We start from the raw sequence: 18,301 nt of genomic DNA, 5'->3' as shown, positions 1-18,301 counted from the left end.
ATTTTTTATTTTCTTTTTATTTTTATTTTTCTAGCTAGAAATTTATATAAATGTCATATTTCAGGAAAAAAAAAATTTCTAACAAAAACTTCTGTCATGTCCATATTGAGTGAAAATTTATCAGCGTGTTCAGCTACTATCAACCAACGACACATTTTGGACGTATAAAAATTTGATTAGGAAGCAATTTAGCATAATCTAACATTAATGTGGACCAACATTTGAAAAGGGTTTATATTTTCTTTGACTTTATGTATCGAAGTAACTAAAAAACAATTGGGTTCACAAAAATATATTAATTATTATTAAGGTTACTTTATAATACTTGGTACTTTAACCTTTTTTTTATTGAATTAAATAACCGTTGAATTGCCTGAAGATGTCGTACGGTGCATAATTTGAAAAAGTCTTGTTTATTCATTGCTGCTGACTGTCCATTAGTACCTGTACATAAACTAACTATAGTTTAATAAGTCTCGCTATGAAAAGACTTTTGTCAATGAGAATATATCAGTTGTTAAGTTTTATTACGTTTAAAATTCAAAATGGATAAATCATGTGTCAATAAATTCCAAAAATGTTGTGCAAATATTGGAAATCCAAATTGCACTCGAAAATCAGTTTAACATGGTCAACACGTGAAGGGAACGAATTGCAATGTTCACAAGACCTGTAGAGCATACCAGAAGCTTTCGTAGAGTGGTTGTTGCAATAGTTTTAGGCGTTTTTATCTCTTGTTAGATGTTTTTCAAAATTGTAAATACTCCAAAAACACTAAATCGACTTGAGCCACTTCGAAATTTTATCCGAATTAGCTGAAAATTTGACAGGAGTCTTAATTTACCAAGAGAATTGTGATTCTGGGCTGACCGGTTGAATTTTTGATACTTTTTGAAAACATGGAGAGGTCTACCGTATATAAACTATATAGTTTAAAGAGTCTCAAAAAGGATAAATCAACTGAAAATAAATTCCAGAAATGTTGTGCAAATATTGGAAATCCAAATTGCACTCGCTCAGAAAACTGAATGGTGTATCGGCATCAATTATTGAAAAAATAAATTCGCTGGTATATATGCACGGCCCTCCTTAGCCGTGCTGTAAGACGCTCAGCTACAAAGCAAGACCATGCTGAGGATGGCTGGGTTCGATTCCTGGTGCCGGTCTAGGCAATTTTCGGATTGGAAATTGTCTCGACTTCCCTGGGCATAAAAGTATCATCGTGTTAGCCTCATGATATACGAATGCAAAAATGGTAACTTGGCTTAGAAACCTCGCAGTTAATAACTGTGGAAGTGCTTAATGAACACTAAGCTGCGAGGCGGCTCTGTCCCCCAGTGTGGGGATGTAATGCCAATAAGAAGAAGAAGAAGATATGCACCAGCAATGTGAAGGAATGCGTATTTGTGGAAGTGTGTTTTTGAATGTACGTTTATCCGTCAAAATGTTTATCTGATAACAAAAATCGAGCTACAACTTTTTTTTTGCTCAACCAATTTTAATCTTTACATCCATTGATTAATTTTCTCGGTGATCGAAACGCTCTTTCATGTTTCAGATTTTACAGTTTAGACAAATTTACAATAGTCCATCAAACATCACAATTTTGTAAATTTGGTAATTTGTTATAAGAAATCTAGGAAAATATACGCCTTTTTCAAATGTTGGTCCACATTAATGTTAGATTAGGTGCAATGAGCAGTACACCATCGAGTGCACTAAATGCTTTACTGTACATGCTTCCTCTGCATCAAATTGTACAATTAGAAGCTGAAAAGATTGCCTTGAGAATCAGAAGATCCGAAAACCTCTTAGGAGGTGACCCTAAGGGTCATCTTAGCATTCTTAAAAAAACTTCAGTATAAACTCCCTAGTAATAAGCAATGAGGACTGGATGGAGAAAAAGTACAATTTCAATAGACTGTTCAAAGTAATTGATCCTGGGCGCAATACATGGTTGAATGGAGGACCAACACTTCGTTCAGGATCAATTACGTTTTATACTGATGGTTCAAAATTGAACAACTAAGTGGGAGCAGGAGTTTCTGGCCCTGGGATAGACATATCGATTCCCATGGGCAGTTGGTCATCCGTATTCCAAACGGAAGTTCACGCAATTCTAGAGTGTTCTGTAATATGTTTGCGTAGGAACTACAGACACTCAAATATTTGCATAATGTCCGACAGCCAAGCAGCTTTGAATGCTCTACTCTAAAGTCGGCAACATGCACTTCAAATCAAGTTTGGGAATGCATTCAGTCCCTCTAAAAATTGTCTTGTCGGAACAAAGTCAATCTATATTGGGCTCCAGGACACTGTGGAATAGATGGTAACGAAAAAGCCGATATGCTGGCGAGACTCGGATCATCAAATCGGTACAGGACCGGAACCTTTTTGCAGCTTACCAACTTCTTCTCTTCGTATGGAGCTGAAGGTATGGGAATCTATGAAAATAGAAACCAATTTTAGGAACGCAACTAATGCCAGGCAATCGAAACGCTTTATCACTCCAAATGTTTTCATGACTCGCAACATCTTAGAATTATCTAAAAGAGACCTAAGCACTTATACAGGTCTCATTACAGGTCATTGTTCGAGTCGATAAGCTTGGTAGAACAAATCCCAATTCGGTGGTGCATTTCATTCGAAAAGCTGAGCCGTGTTGGGGAGGGGCTGTTAGTCAAACAATGGCGATCACTCCCAATAGCGATACGCCATAGTGACATAGCTAGAAAAAAAGGGGAATATATTACAATAGATAAAAAAAATGGTCGCAGTGATAAAAAAAAATACCCCACAAGGAGAAACAAAAAAAAGTTAGATTATGATAAATTGCTTACTAAAAAAATTTTAATACGTCCAAAATGTGTCGTTGGTTGATGGTTGGCTGCTGAACCTATAATTGGCGCTGTAGGCATAAAACACGCTGATAAATTTTCACTCAATATGGCCATGAATAAAGTTTTTGTTAGAAAAACTTTTTTTCCTTAAATATGTCACAGGAACATTATTTCCTGAAAAGTTAGACAATTAAATTACCTATCTGCAGAAAAAAATTCATCGATTTCTGAGACGAGGTTTTTTTTTAATATCGATTTTAATTTTTTAAACTTTTTTTTTCAGTGTAGAAATCGGTTTTTTTATTTTTTGGATATTTTTTCAAAAAACTTTCAAAAGAATTTCACGACAGACCGCCATACAACACTTTTTTTTGTGATTAATTTTAGAGTTAAATCGATTTAAAAAAAAACAATGAAAAAAAAATAGGCTCTCATCAAATGTTACTCTTGACAATTTTTGAAAAACTAAGTATGCAGAGTGGCTTAGAAATACCATATCTTTATGCCCTCCAAGTTTCATTCGATTCTGAGATGGTGCTGCCAACCGCTGGTCGAGTTGGCGCGAAATTCATCTATAGCAGAACGTTCCTCCAGAGCTTAGGGATGAGTTTGGCAAAAAATGTTTCTTTTATTGGGTTTCGAGACTATTGCAAAACGTCGAAAATGCCTGTTTTAATTGTAATGCAATCAAACGAGAGCGAGTTATTTTAAAATTTTCAATATGCGTTTTTAATCGAAAAAGTTGTGTTAATGTTCAACACTTCTCTCTACAAACAATCCTTGAGTCTATGTTGCGACAATGCTTAGATTAAATCCTATTGTATACACCAACAAAAGGTATATCCACAGACAAACAGACAAAACACTCGTCAAATTTCCATCGTTCACTGCTTTACTGGTCAATTCAAATAATCATTAGTTGGTTTTGCTCTAGTTTGACGTTTGCTCACTACCGCCATCTGGTTCGTGATTTGCCCCACTAACTGAAATCAACAGATGTCGTTAGTGTTTAAACGACGATGAATTTGATGAGTGGATGTTCAATGTGTTATGTCTGTTTGTCTGGGGTATATCTGTATTATTACATTAGGATAGTTTATCTACATGACTATATGAAAATAACAGCTGTTATGAACAAATGCAATGGATTCCACGAAACTAGAATTGAACAGTTACCCATTGAATACTAGTTTCTTTAACCCTTTCTTTCCCATGGTAGCTCATTTTTCACCTTTCAACTTTCATCGAATTGTTTTAACAACAAAAATAAATATTTAGCGCATCTTTATTGTCGCATTGAATAGCTTATGTAATCAATTTTGCGTAAAAATTATGTAACTTTTGAAAACAATCAAGTAGCTATTGATTTACAATCAAAAACTTTTTTTCCGTTTTACACTATTTTTAGCTATACCAAATAACTTTTTCCTACCGTTTTCCTCTAAGATGATTCCTTCCTATTGAAATCTTTGAAAAAAGCCGTGGGAAGGAGAGGGTTAAGAATTGTTGAGTCCTGACATAATATTGAATGCTTGGCATGCAAAATCATTCTCAAACGTCGAGTCAAAAAATATCTAATTTTAGGTACTTAAACTCAACTCATTATCAGAGTGGGAAAATTTGAGAAATTTTTAAGTAGATTATGCGAAATTTAGTTAAAATGAATCGCCTGCTTTGAGCGTGCTTACAGCGGCACACTAGGAGTTAACTTTCTGAAATCAGTATGGCGAATAGCATCTAAGGCTCGATTTCTCAAAAATAAGCACTTTCATCAAAAAAATATTTGGTAGGCATGGTAGCGGACACCTTCCTGCATAATCGGTACCAAATAGTTTTTCATGAAAAGTTTCTTATTTTGAGAAAACCCGCGTTAGATGACTTTCGCCATACAAATTTCTGGCGGTTAACTCTTGCTGGCTGTTTTGCGCATATACTATAGCGCCTGGATGTGACGGCGGCGAGTAGAAAATCAGCCACTGCCAATAATTCATTAAGAAAAAATTATCTACTGTTGGTAAGAAATTTACCTACGTTTAGTTAAAATTTATTTGACTTTGATAAACACGATTTTACCTAACGTTGAGCACTCAACAATGCCTTTGTTGGGTGGGTGTGCTCGTCATTTTTTAAAAACGTAGGAAAGTGGGAGTGAGATGCAAAACATTAGGTTCTTTATTCATACAGTGTACTACAAAACTGCAGGCCAGGAATTTCTGATCATTTTTCAAGATCAAAAACTAATGACCTAATTAGATATATAATATTAAATAAAAGAATAATTTGAGCGATGAAATTTCGTAAGCTACGACAATAATAAATACAACCTGATTAAGTCAACCTGAGAAAAGCATCTGTTGCAATGAACTCGAGTAGGCTTTTCAACCAGCCTACTGCGCCTAGGTGCAACGTCGTCAAAGTATCATCTTGACACAAGAAGCCGTGCCGCTTCCACCACATTGTGTTAAAAAGAAGGCGAAACTCAACCAAATTACATTGCTCAGAGCGTGTAAACATGTGTTAACTAACTTGTTTGCATTATAACAGTTTCTTTGGCTGTCCGTTTCTGCTCATCACACTGCGTATAATGAGACGAACAAAGCCGATGACTAGTAATTCATTCAATTATAATTATACATATCCCGCCATTTGATGATTTTGCATATTTAGGATCATTGCACACACCTCGTGTTCCGTTCTATCCCACTTCGCGAGGTCGGATTTGCTTGGCTGGTTCGACTTTGTTAAAAAAAAACAACAACAATACACACCATGGTGCGCGGAGGTAACCTCTTGTATCGCAACGGCACTGGGTTTCTGACTTGTGTTAGCTTCAAAAACGATCCTCCGGACAGAAATGGGCATCAGCAGAAACGCGAATTAAGTACAGTAATCCCAACGAATAGCGGATATGGTGAGTGCCTGTCAAGCTACCATCAGTGCCCTATATTGATGTCTTGGATGTATTCTCCTCATGATAACTAGTTTTTATCACTTTGGATTTTACGAAGGCATGATCCGCACAACTCTAGTAAAAGCTGTGCCTACCAAGAAGGGGGTGTTGAGCTCACAAGGAGACAGGATATCAAACGATCAACGCGTTGTTAGCGCGCACAAGTCAAGAAGTTGCACCGTTTCGGTTCGCCGTAAGAGAGAAGTGGCAGCAATGAGGTGTGCATTTTTCGCCCTCTCGCCTGCGACGATGTTCTTTTCTTCTCCGATTCAACGAAGAGAGGTGAAAAATATCGAAATGCACTTGGAAAATAAACACTGACGGATTTCGAAAACGTTAATCAGCGGACAAGAGGGATGCACTCGACTCGACATCACACAACCGGCTCTCGGAAAAGGAGTCAGCGTGTTTACAATGCAGACAAAAGAGCACCTTCTTTTCTTGGCTTGGGATCTTTTCATCGGAATCGTGCTCCACCGGGCCAACTATAAGCCAAGAAGTGATGAAGGTGTTCGAAAAGCGGGAAAAAAAGTTACATTCCCTCCCAACGCAACGCCGAACTGAACGAATGGTTTTGTTCTCATCAAGTATCAAAATGAAAAAGTGGATTAATTTGTGGAAGAAAGATGTTCACGGTAAGTAGTGTTTGTTTAGCATTAAGTCATTCCGCCGGGCTGTGCTCAACCTTAATTTAGGAAGCATTGTTCGCTACCGCCCGGTTGTGAAGGGGTGCAACAATTTCTTCTGTTATGCTAATGGTCAATGCTCTTGGATATTTTCTAAGAGCTAATTTCCAAATTGTTGGAATTTGAAGAACAATACATATAAGTCAAAATTAAAATCTTTTTGTAGCAGTGTTTCAAGAACTAGGTCATACAAATATATTTCCAAAAAACACACCATATAACCGGAATTGAAATATTTACAGAAAAGTATCTATTTATTAATAACTAGCAGACCCGACGAACTTCGTTTCGCCTTAAGTAGATTTGAATCATTTGTTTGAGAAACTGCATAAGTCCATTTTTCACAATTTCGAGAAAACAACAAAAAAACTGTTTATGAACAAAAATTGGCACCGAATCTTTCGATTTCTTCGATACAGATCAATAGTTTTTGGCAAAACTCAACACCCTGGGGTGCTTCTGGTGCAAAAACTGTAAGCAGTACTTCACAATTGCTCTTCAAGGTGGGTGGACATATGTAGTTTCTCAAACAAACAATAATTTCATACATTCCTGAACAAATTTTTTTTTTGTTTTTTTTTTGCAGAATACGTATTTTTGGACGAGGATTCAGAATATATAAAAATCTCATTTTGGTCAAAAATGTTACATATGCAGTTTCTCAAACAAACGGTTCATTTATTCTCTGATTAGTTCTTGACTTATGCAGAAATTTAGGCTTCATTTGTATGGGAGCCCCCGTTTCCAGAAGAGGGAGGGGTTTCGAACATCATCACAGAAACATATCGTTCCTTCCAAAACCTCCACAAATTTGGTTCTATTTGCTTGGTTAATTCTCGAGTTATGAAGAAATTGGTGTTACATTTGTATGGGAACTCCTCTTTCCAAACGAAAAACCTTAAGAACCTTCCCCGGCCCGAAAACCATACTGCATACAAATTTTCATGCCGATCGGTTCAGTAGTTTCCTAGTCTATAAGGGTCAGACAGACAGAAATATATTTTTATGTTCTAATTTGTTTAACTTTTAATTGAATGTTTAACTAAAAACTATGAATAATAAGAAAAATTTACGCAGTTTAGATTTGGCTTTTTTATGATTTTTGGGGCTATTAATAAATTATGTAACGCAATTTTTTTTGTATGAAAGCAAAGCTTGGAACGACTCCCTTACAAGCTTTATGTTATCTATGGATAGTAGAGTGGGGCGTCATGGTCATTTTTTCAAATCAATGGTTTTTCGAAGCCATTCTGGATCCTAAACAACTGTGCAGAATTTGGGACCGATTGGTTGCTTCCTCGCTTTCCGCATCGCGTTTGAAGTTTGTATGGAAATTAGTATGGGAGAACGTCTATTTTTGCATTTCTACTACTAGAGGTGTCAGTTCATCGTAAACCAAGTGGCACAATACGTTAAAGTATAACCCAAAGGATGCCGAAAAACTTTGCTGAAGAAGGCACGATGCTGGAACGTCCACGAAAAAAGTTATAACGCTTCAAAGATTGAGTGTTCAAACCATATGCAAAAAATTATTTATTCTGCCAACACTGCCGAACTACGTGGAGCAATAATTTAACTGAGTGTTATTTCAAAATGATTGATTTTATAGGACTTTTGAGCTAATGGGAGATATTAGGAATGATTTCACAAAGTAAAAATTTCAACTAGAAGGAAAATGGGCCTTGCCCTCTGACAATTGCGGGTTGTCCGGTAGTGCTGGCAGAAACATTGATTTCTTGCATATGGTTTAAACAATCAATTTTCGAAATGTAATAACATTTTTTGTAGACCTTCCAGCTACGTACCTTCTTCGGCAAAGTCTTTCGGCATTTTCCAGGCTATATGCTAACGTATGGAGTCACGTGATTGATGATAAATTGAAGCCGCTAAGAGCAAAAATGTTAAAAAGTACGTTTTTCCATACTAAATTCCATGTAAATTTAAAACGCGATGCGGCATGCGAGGTCGCAACCAATCGAGCCCATATTTTGCATAGTTGATTGGGGTCCCAAAACGATTCAGAAAAACCTTGATCTCACTTGATCGGACGAAGTTTGCGTTTTTCCATACAACTGCGCCCCACTCTAATGGATAGTTCCATCATAAATGCAAATTTTGAACAGTAATAGAGATAAACGAAAAACAGTCGTATTTCTTTATTATTAAGATTTTCATTCCTCGACTGGTTGGAGTCAGATCAGTAGTATTATCTTTTTTAATTCCTTATTAAGTAAATTGATCAATTGATCAGAGACTAACCGGTTGCAGCACTCAAAAAGTTAAAATCACAAACGAAAAAAAAACCTTTGCTACGATTCTGAGTTCACGCGGTTCATGAAAGCCGCTGGGTAACCGAATCTTGTTGAGATTCCAGAGAGCCAGACAAGCAAAACATTGAATCCAGCTATTCCTACACTACACCACTATCCCACAGGGAGAAAGCAATCACGGTTGATAAACATGTTACTCTGCTCAATGGTAGGAATTTCAAGCACTGGACATCTCCGAAATATTCCTTCGACCGCGTCGACCGGGCCACCACGATGGAGGAACCCCCCAATTCCACAACGCAGTGGTGCAGATGATACCTGCCGCCAGCCGGCCCGGTTTGATCTAGAAAAGCACTTCACGACAGACGAAAGCGCCCAAACGAACGTAGCAGCAGTGCCAACGTCGTGAGAGCCCAGAGCCGGTGTGAGAAAAAGCAAAAGTGGCTCATCCGCGGCCGGTGGAGGCGAATCACCAGAAAAGCTTACCGCCGCTGAGAACTTCTAAGTTAACACTTGAGCAAACACTTGCAATTCAACATCAGGCAAATAGCCTTTCGTTATTGTTAATTATTATTTTACAACATCAAAGCTCAGCTGCCGACAACCAGGCGGCACCAGACGCCACCATACCGGTGCCCTTCTTTGATAAATTGAGTGAGAGCTTTGGGGAAAATAGGAAATGATTTCGATTGGTTGTCGCTGTGGATTTGCGAACCTAATTAAGTCTTGAGATCAGGATTGTTTGATGCTGATATATGACATAGGGAAGATCCATAAAGTACGTCACGCAAAAATTGGCAATTTTTAACCACCCCTCCCCCCTTCGTCACGCTTTTTGTAATAAACCCCCAAAATTTTTATATGGATCGTCATGCTGCTCAGGACCCCCCTCCCCCTAGAGGCGTTATGTACTTTGTGGATGGCCCCATAGAAATTTTTTCTAATAACTACAATAGGGGTTCGACAGAATGATCGGGACAGGGAATATTTAATCAAAATTCAAATGACCATATCTCTGTGAATTATCAACCGATTCCTTTGGTTCTTTGAACTAAAAAGTCATCTGGTTTTGAAAAGGAACTTTTTGGGTCAAATTCATGTTCTGTCGGATATGGAGACTCCGGAGATTACAATAACTAAATAAATATCATAGTTCTTGATTGTGAATGGTATCATCAAATCACTATATTTCAATGTTTCTCTATATATTTAGTTTAGAACCGCCCAAAACGTTGATCGATTTAGCTGATTTTTTTTCTAGAGTATTAGGGGCCCTAATTTAGGGCATCAAATAGAACAGAATAAGATTAAGAAAACAATGGAAGTGTTTATTGAGCCATCTTACTATATACATAATTCACTTTTATACATGCCGTGATTTTCTCAGTTTTCTCTTTTTTGTTTTAATAAATTTTTGCTCTCTAAAATCAAGCAATAGTAGTAACTTATTATGTAAGATGTGTTTTGTGTTTTATGATCTCCCCTCCCCCGATGTGAGATTTTTTTCATACACACAGTGTTGGTAAAATCACTCATAAATCTCAATCAACGAGCGCTCCCGTGCGAACGAAATTGTCTGCGAATTTAAAGGAATGCATCACGCTTGAATTTTTCATGCCAGAACGCATCATTTCACTCATTTGCCAAAAAATCATTTTGGTTTAAAAACGGATTTGAAATCAATTTGGGGGCAATTTATTGCTTATATATAAAAGAGTGTCTAATATTTTATGCGACAAACGTCAATTCAATGTTTTTAACGAAGGAGAACAAAAGAAAACCTACGATGATTCAAATGGATGATTCAACTCATCCATGAGTTTTTAGGTGCTGAGTTGGGTGCGTTTCAACTCAGGCTTGATTTGAATCATCCATGAGTTTTGAGATTTTGAGTTTTTACCAACACTGCATACACATTATTATTTTTTGTATATATGAATCTTAAGGAAATGACAAAACTTCCTTCCAATCCCACCCTATTCAAAAAAGCTTACGTAATTAGTATGCGGCCCCTAAATAGTATGTGCAGTGGATCCAGTGCGTATATGGATTCCCTGAACAATATAGAAAATGATATTTCGAGAAGTTTTAAACACAGTATTTCTAGAATTAGTACAAATCGCCAGCAGAATGTAGATTTTCTAATAATTCTGCAAGCCAAGTTTTAGCAGCTACCAAAGATAAAAGAGAATTAAAAGAAATTGCTCACTGCTGTATAATTTGACTTCAAAAAAGAATATCCAAACAACTGTGTAGTGTGCCGCCACAGACAACAAACGAAACGCCGCGTCAGCCTCTTGAAAACTTTAAAAATTTATCAAACTTTAAGTGCACTAGAAGCTTCAAAATCACCTCAAGTGAGCTGATCATCGCCGGAATCGCAGCCAGACACACAAGCGTAATGAACGATTTATAATTGTAATTAGTATTCAAACCGTTTCAAGCTGAGCAAACATCTCAACACCAGACCGACAGAGACAGGTCCACATACAGTTGTTTTTTGTAGGACTACGCATCGCTCGAGAAAGACTTATTACTGCGATGGCTTACTTTATCTAATTGATTGCTGCGGAAGAAACATAAACGATTTGATAGAAATGTTTGGCTGAAATGAGTGGATTGTTATGTATGAGCGGTTTTGTTCCGATTGCTGTCGGCAATGCCTTTTGAAAGTTTGCAATGTTTCAAATTGAATGTGAAACGTGTTAGAAATTGAAAATTTTAACTATATACGGTACCGTCGTCGGGGGTGACAATGGGTCAAATGGGGGTCAGTATGGGTCACTGTTTAATCTACATAGAATGCTTGTAGAATAGATCTAATGTATCTGAGGACAAGAAAACTGAATTATAAGAGACCATTTTGAACGGTTTTGTTATCCGACCTCCGGACTGTCAATGAGGGCGCTGACCCATTCTCAACCCCAGACCCATTGTCACCCCCGACGTTGGTACACACTTAGAGAATGTTACCGAACTCGATATCTGCTGAATTCTTACTGCTGCCTTGGTTCAAGGAAGTTCAAACAATTTATTTATTTATTATCAGACTAAGGCCGGAGTGGCCTGTGCTGCACATAAAAGTCTTCTCCATTCAGCTCGGTCCATGGCTGCACTTCGCCAACCACACAGTCTGCGGAGGGTCCGCAAATCGTCCTCCACCTGATCGATCCACCTTGCCCGCTGTGCACCTCGCCTTCTTGTTCCCGTCGGATCGTTGTCGAGAACCATTTTCACCGGATTACTGTCCGACATTCTGGCTACGTGCCCGGCCCACCGCAGTCGTCCGATTTTCGCGGTGTGAACGATGGATGGTTCTCCCAACAGCTGATGCAACTCGTGGTTCATTCGCCTCCTCCACGTACCGTCCGCAATCTGCACCCCACCATAGATGGTACGCAACACTTTCCTTTCAAAAACTCCCAGTGCGCGTTGGTCCTCCACGAACATCGTGCAGGTCTCGTGTCCGTAGAGAACTACCGGTCTTATAAGCGTTTTGTAGATAGTCAGTTTGGTACGGCGGCGAACTCTATTCGATCGGAGCGTCTTACGGAGTCCAAAGTACGTACGATTTCCAGCCACTGTGCGCCTCCGAATTTTTCTGCTGGTATCGTTATTGGCGGTCACCAGTGAGCCCAAGTACACGAATTCTTCAACCACCTCGATTTCGTCACCACCGATAGAAACTCGTGGTGGGTGGCTTACATTGACCTCCCTTGAGCCTCTTCCTATCATGTACTTCGTCTTCGACGTGTTGATGACTAGTCCAATCCGTTTAGCTTCGCTTTTCAGTCTGATGTAGGCTTCCTCCATCCTCTCAAAGTTACGTACCATGATAGCATTGTCGTCGGCGAAACCAAATAGCTGGACGGACTTCGTGAAAATCGTACCACTCGTGTCAATCCCTGCCCTTCGTATTACTCCCTCCAAAGCGATGTTGAATAGCAGACACGAGAGACCATATCCTTGCCGTAACCCTCTACGCGTTTCGAAGGGACTCGAGAATGCCCCTGAAACTCGAACTACGCACATCACCCGATCCATCGTCGCCTTGATCAACCGTATCAGTTTATCCGGAAATCCGTTTTCGTGCATTAGCTGCCATAGCTGGTCCCGATCGATTGTATCATATGCGGCTTTGAAGTCGATAAATAGATGATGTGTGGGCACGTTGTATTCGCGTTGTATTCACCCATAAATCCCGCCTGGTACTGCCCCACGAACTCTCTTGCAATTGGTGTTAGTCGGCGGCATACAATTTGGGAGAGTACCTTGTAGGCGGCGTTCAGCAATGTGATTGCGCGGTAGTTGCTACAATCCAGCTTATCACCCTTTTTGTAGATGGGACACACGACACCTTCCATCCACTCCTGCGTCAGAACCTCATCCTCCCAAACCATGGTAATCACCCAGTGCAGCGCTCTAGTCAGTGCCTCACCACCGTGTTTAAACAGCTCTCCTGGTAGTTGGTCAATTCCAGGGGCTTTGTTGTTTTTCAGCCGGCCGATCTCCTCCTGGATTTCCTGGAGATTCGGAGCTGGAAATCGCATGTCCTGCGCGCGTGCTCCTAGGTTCATTACTCTCTTCGTAGTGCTGCTCTTCGTAGTGCTGCCGCCACCTTTGGATCACCTTACGCTCGTTTGTAAGAAGGTTCCCGTTTTTGTCCTTACACATATCGGGCTGTGGCACGTGGCCCTTACATGAACGGTTTAACTTCTCATAGAACTTTCGTGCGTTATTAGCGCGGTAACGTTCCTCCGTCTCTTCACGGTCTCGATCTTCCTGCTGGCGCTTTTTCCTCCGGAAAATCGAGTTTTGTCTGTTCCGCGCCCGTTTGTATCGTGCCTCGTTCGCCCTCGTGCGGTGTTGCAGCAATCTCGCCCATGCTGTATTCTTCTCCTCAACTAACTGCTCACATTCGCCGTCATACCAGTCGTTTCTCTGATCCGGAGCCACCGTGCCTAGTGCAGCGGTTGCGGTGCTTCCAATGGCGGATCGAACATCTCTCCACCCATCTTCAAGAGACGCTGCGCCTAGCTGCTGTTCCGTTGGGAGTGCCACTTTCAGCTGCTGCGCGTAGTCTTGGGCTAGTCTACCGTCTTGTAGCCGCCCAATGTTTAGCCGCGGCGGACGACTCCGACGCGTGTTGATCACCGTCGAGAGTTTTGAGCGCAGACATACTGCAACGAGGTAGTGGTCGGATTCAATATTCGCACTGCGGTAAGTGCGTACGTTCGTGATGTCGGAGAAGAATTTACCGTCGATTAGAACGTGGTCGATTTGGTTTTCCGTTACTTGATTAGGTGATTTCCATGTGGCCTTGTGGATATTCTTGCGGGGGAAGAGAGTGCTTCGGACTACCATTCCGCGGGAGGCTGCAAACGGTATGCAGACTATCCAGTCCGATGACCGGTCTATACATTTCCTCATTTCCTACCTGAGAGTTCATGTCACCGATGACGATTTTGACGTCCCGCAGTGGGCATCCATCGTATGTCTGCTCCAGCTGCGCATAGAACGCTTCTTTCTCGTCGTCGGATCTCCCTTCGTGTGGGCAGTGCACGTTGATGATGCTATAGTTGAAGAAACGGCCTTTTATCCTAAGCTTGCACATCCTTGCGTTGATTGGCTGCCACCCAATCACGCGTTGGCGCATCTTTCCCAGCACTATGAAGCCGGTTCCCAGCTCGTTGGTGGTGCCACAGCTTTGGTAGAAGGTAGCCGCTCGATGCCCGCTTTTCCATACTTTCTGTCCTGTCCAGCAGATTTCCTGCAGTGCTACGACATCGAAGTTGCGGGGATGTAATTCATCGTAGATTATCCTGTCGCAACCTGCGAAGCCTAGCGACTTGCAGTTCCATGTTCCAAGCTTCCAATCGTGATCCTTTATTTGTCGCCTAGGTCGTTGCCGATTGTATCGAGTCGTATTATCTTCTATGTCGTTCGTAATAGTTGTTTTTAAAGGCGGCTTATTGGGCCTGCGCAAACCTCCTGTCTCGTCGGAGGGCCGTCGTGTCAGGGCTGTTTAGCGTCCCACCTAACACCAGGACTTGGGCTTATGCGCTTTGAGCGGCACACGGTCGCTTTGGCGGAGCCTACTTGCGGATTCATGCAGCTTTTCAACAGGGCCCACTGTCAAACCCCACCACATCCTAGGCAGGCGCCACAACTCGCAGATGGCCTGGGGAGGGATCGTCAAGCCCTTGGACATAGTCCCTGCTGCCCCCGAAGTTCAAACAAGCGCTCTGTAAAAAGGCGTTGGGTTCATCCTGACAAATAAATCGGTTAACGGTAAGTGCCAAACAATACAAAAATCACTTCCGTTCGTCATGCTTAATCCATGAACAACATTATGGGTCTCTCGGTTGCCTATAAAATGTTCCTCTTTTGGAGTATTGCTTATAGCCTTTAAGGTATCAACCTTTATCTGGTACGGCTACACTTAGCCCTCAAGGAATATCCTCCGAAACCCAGAGGGGTACTCGGTATAAGCCTCGGGCTTTAGGTCTGACCAAAGGCATCCAACGAAGTGGGCTCAAAGCCTTTATTTGGTCCTCAAGTCCCAGGGTCATTTTAAGACAAAGTGTGGAAGTTTTTACACCTTGTTAAAGGAGATTTGAGTGTTAGTTATCGCTGACTCGTCGGTGACAGATCGACAGGTAAAGGGCCATAGCGAGATTAGCGTCGTGGAACATCTGAATTCCAAAGAATTTCTTTCGAGGCGGGATGTCTAACGTCACGGAGGCGCCGGTTGTCCGGCTTCCACTGTCAAAACTTGGGCAGAGTGTGTTTAAGGGATGATGACCAGTCAACGAGGTAAGAAAGCTTTGTGTGCCGTCGCGTCGACGAAAGACTTCTGCAGTCGCGTCCTGCAACGATTGCTCCGAATGGTCACTGATGAACAGCTTATGATTGAGGTGTGCTTGGCGGTGAACGGAGGTTCTTGAAGGCGGGATCCGAATAGTCACCAATGGGCATCCCACCAAGGAGGAAAACTGAGTGTTATCGTGCAAGCTTCGATAGCTGACCGTAGATTGACGATATGTGGTACGACTTGTGGGTGGCCTTTACCGGGTGGCACTCAAGAAACGAGTGGTTGGCAAGCCCAGAAGACGGACCACGCCGGATTGTCGGCTCACACCAGATTGTAGGCTCACTGTATGGCAAGGAAGATTAGCTCTACTGTTTGTGCGGGCTTTCTGACTTTCACTGCACGACTAGATGGCGTCGATTTCAGGATCATCGAGAGGGACAATATTTTCCAGAAACGAGTAGCTTTGAGTTTTTAGGAAAGATCCTGTAGAGAAAAGTTAACACAACTTCACTGTCCGATATTCTGTGCCCAAGATTGCGCCTCCCACAAATCACACTATCATCATCCCAGTCCAATCAGCCCATTTTCTGTGAAGATATCTTTGGACTATACATACGCTGCTTTGGCTGTCGATCGGCAAGCCCATATTTATCACTGCTACCCCCATAGTTAACAAGCAATGCAAGCTGTAATAGGGTTCTATAACGTCTTCCTATATGCAACATATAACAGGGCAGAGACAATTGCTTGCGGATATTTGAATTGAAATTATTTTACGGTTATATGAGACTGGCAACTGGCGAGTTGCGGCCCAAGAAAGAGCGAGCTGGACCAATACATTACATTCGGTTTTGCTTTGGACAACACGGAGTGTACGACCACCACAGGTAGGTTTCGGTTACAATTTAATATACGAGGAATGAAAAATACAGGCTCGGTGAGTATTTCAAAATATAGTGCTTCAAACCAGTTGATCTTCATACCATCAGTAGTGCTGCTTCAGGATTTTCCACCAGAGAAATGCTGCTTCAGTATTTTCGAATGGCTTTGCAATTTTCGGCTCTCCACAGGTGCATACATTTGATATTAGTTACGAAAGACCGGATTAGGAGGTGAGGATGCTTGATTGAACTTAAACTTCAGTGCGTTGAAAGTGTTACCGCCAGAGCAAAACCTTTTCAGCCAAAATCCGGTTTTTGGAGTTGATCAACCAAGCGTGGATCAAGGCACAATCCGCTGCCAATGCTGACCTCCGTTGATGGTCAAACTTGGTAGGCTTTACTATGACAGCCTGTAAATGCGTACAAGAATACGTTTGCAGGTGGAGGCATCAACTGTCCGAACCGTACCTTAAGTTGGATGACCAAAAAGATTGTGAAAGTTCTTGAACTCTCCATTGACCGGTGCCACTAGTACCTTCCTCAATTACCAACGTAAAAGTAAGATGTTGGACCATAGTGGACCAACCTGGATCGAACTTTGTCTAAGTTTTATCGAACCAACAACAGGAGCCTCCGATTAATGATCGGGCAGGCTATCATTGATAGCTACCTACTCTACCGCTTGGAACTGACTTGTATCGCCCATCGTAACCTTGTCGAAACTCTGTTGCTGACTTTTAGTTCCTACCGGCCGCCTCAGGATTGTTCTCCTCAACACCAGCAGGGTCTGCCTGTGCCGAGGCAGGCATCTCGCCTTTTCGCCACCGTGCGCTGAAGGCCACTTGCTGCAAAGCCGCCTTGTTCGCAGCTGACACCTCCGGAGAATAGAGGATATCTCTTTTCACTGAAGAGGACAGAATTCTGCATACGATGGCCAGCGTTGATCTTCCCTCTGTGGTCCGAGTTCACTGGCATGGTGCGAGGAGTTGGCACTCATCAGCCATTATAAATAGCTCCACAGCCTGCAACTTACGATGGGGTGACAATTCCATGGCTCTTAGAAGATCGGGGGCCAAGCATCTCTCTAAAGAAACTTCCACAACCACAAACACAGGCTTACGGATGGGTCGGTTACAGGCCGTTGAGTGGGACTTTAAGTTGCCGGGACAAGTTTCACGTCATTTCCGCACTCCAAAGCATCTTAGCGATCAAGCTATCGAGCACGACATTCGCTTAGATTCCGGGGCACTGCGGATATGCTTGCCGGAGTCGGATATCAGGGCCAGCGTTTCAATTCATCCGTCCCGTAACGTCATAATTTCCTTTTCGTCGACTTTTTTTTATTCTGGTAAAGTTATATTCAATTTTAAAAGTGTTGGCAATAAGTATTAAGTTCATTAAAAATAAAATTTGCCAATGAAAGGTATAACGGGTGGACCTGAGGGTGGCCATCCTGCCCCCTTTCCCTGCCGAGTGCCGCTGCCCTTGATACTCTCGACGAGAGAAGATCTTAACATTCACATAGGGGAACTGCTCCTGGAATTCATCTCATGGCTCCGATATTAATCCCATCAAAAGCAAAGCAATGGAAAGCAATTTGATTTGTTTCTCATTTTTGTGATTTTTTTCAGCAGTGAGCATGCAAGTTGACAAAAAGAAGCGATGAAATTGGTGCTGTATTTCTTCGTTTCCCAATGAGATGAATATACACCCAGGTTTTTTTTACGCGGTTGGAATTCATTATTTTCTCGGTTAACCTGAATTTTCACAGCCTATTAAATACCCCCTGAATTTTCTTTGATTTTTTGTGAATTTTTTCGTGGGGTTAACTCATTGCTTCATTCACGCTGAAGGTCTTAA

The 18,301-nt window shown here is 41.4% G+C and overlaps 1 protein-coding gene across 1 annotated transcript in view; it reads right to left on the bottom strand.

The window, feature by feature from the left end:
- The window catches only part of LOC134224567 (homeobox protein aristaless-like), a 193,822-nt gene that overhangs the window by 50,505 nt on the left and 125,016 nt on the right, over positions 1-18,301 (bottom strand). The window lies entirely within an intron of this gene.

This window comes from Armigeres subalbatus, chromosome 3, assembly GCF_024139115.2.
Source record: "Armigeres subalbatus isolate Guangzhou_Male chromosome 3, GZ_Asu_2, whole genome shotgun sequence".
In the NCBI taxonomy this organism is placed as follows: Eukaryota; Metazoa; Arthropoda; class Insecta; order Diptera; family Culicidae; genus Armigeres; species Armigeres subalbatus.
The sequence above is the reverse complement of the archived record's forward strand: the minus strand, read 5'-3'. Positions and strand labels throughout refer to the sequence as shown.